Source organism: Nicotiana attenuata, chromosome 8, assembly GCF_001879085.1.
Source record: "Nicotiana attenuata strain UT chromosome 8, NIATTr2, whole genome shotgun sequence".
Lineage (NCBI taxonomy): Eukaryota > Viridiplantae > Streptophyta > Magnoliopsida > Solanales > Solanaceae > Nicotiana > Nicotiana attenuata.
The window spans coordinates 35,033,335-35,034,987 of record NC_031996.1 but is presented as its reverse complement, the minus strand read 5'-3'; positions in this window follow the sequence as shown (position 1 = coordinate 35,034,987).

Genomic DNA, 1,653 nt, shown 5'->3' with positions numbered 1-1,653 from the left:
CATAAGAATTAGGTCCATATAGTTGGCAGTATGCCTCCTCTCCTGTCTGGGCAGCAAGCACTTGTTCACAAATTCAAATAAGACCTTGTGCTCAGGTCTCATCTCACTCTTCTGAACAAATCTGGCTTCAGGTACATCTTCAACATTTGCAGCATCACAGAAATTTCTAGTAATTTGAAGAGCAGTGGGGAGAGATTCCAGTCATGGCCACCTCTGCCTTGTATAGTCATCATACCTTTCACTTGGTATGTCCAGAATCTCACCCAGTTTGATTGCATCAAACTCTACTTTTACACCCTTCACCAGGCTGGAGACTACTCCATTTTTCACAGTGGCATTGGCCATAAACTCTATCAACTCATTTCTAGCCAGCCTCCCATCCATTTCAAGGACCATGTCCTTCCACCCTTGTGCAGCTAGGGTATCCACCAATCTTCTCATTCCTGGCTCATCCAGGTCTTTCAACAACCTGCCTTTCAAAATTTTTCTCCTGCCAAAGATGGCAAACCTATCCTGTTCTTTCTCAGACTCCTCCTCTTCTTCTTCTCCACTCCATTCTTCTTCTTCTTCAGTAATTTTTACCTGTTTCCCTTTCAGTGCAGATCTGGTTCTTTTGGCTAAGGAGGGTTCAGCAGATACAGGTGAAGAGGAAGACTTCTTGGAAGAAGTCTTGGATCTTTTTGGTTTGGGAGTAGGAACTTCTTCAGTTGTTCCTCTTTCTTGATGGACCAGGTCAATCTCCTCTTCTTCTTCTGCAATCTCAACACTCTCCACAACCTTAGCCTTTCCTTTTTCCCTCTGTTTCTTCCTGCTCTCTTCCAGAGCTTTCTGCAATTTTGCTTCACTTTGCTTCACCTTGCTTCTAGTAGCTCTTCCCTTTAGTACTTAAGGGAAAGTAGGCTTTGGAGATGACACTTTACTTTTCTTTGTTGGCTTGGAAGCAGTTGGAGCTTTTTGTGAGGAAGCTTTGCGCTTCTTTGGATCATAGCTGGCTCCAACCTTTTTCAGAATGTCAGCTAGGGTTTCCTCAATAGATGAACCTGGTTCATCCTGTTGCTTGCTCAGATGAACTAGACCTTCAGCAGCTTCCCCAGAACCACTTCCCCCTGACTTGTTGCCACTCTCCTCCACACCTCCACAGATAGCACGAACTTTTTCTTTCTTTTTACTTTCCTTCCTACTTGACTCAGCCCCTTTACATCTTTCACAGAACCAACCAAAACAAACGTATTATCTACATTTTCAACCATATCAGAAAATACCAAACAAGTATTTACCTCACCAGGGGTTTCGTGATTCTTGTCAGTGTCAGAGGAACCATGTTCTTCACCTTTGCTGGCAGAGATAAAAGCTTCAGACTCAGAGCTGGAGTCAGATTGTTTAGCAGAACTTTCCTTCTTCTGGCTAGCCCTCAATTTCTCATTTAGAGCTTTTCTCAAAGAACCAGAAGCTACAGTTTTTCTAGCTAACATTTTCTGCCGGCGGAACCTTGGTTTTGGGGTTTCACTAGGGGGTGTAGATGAGGATGTATTAGAAGGGGATACTGGTGGGGGAGTTCCAGGATTATCTTGGGGATTAGTCATGGTGAATTATTTCTGGAGAAGATTTGGGAATTTTGGAGAGAAAAAGATAATCAGAACTAGAGAGGATTTT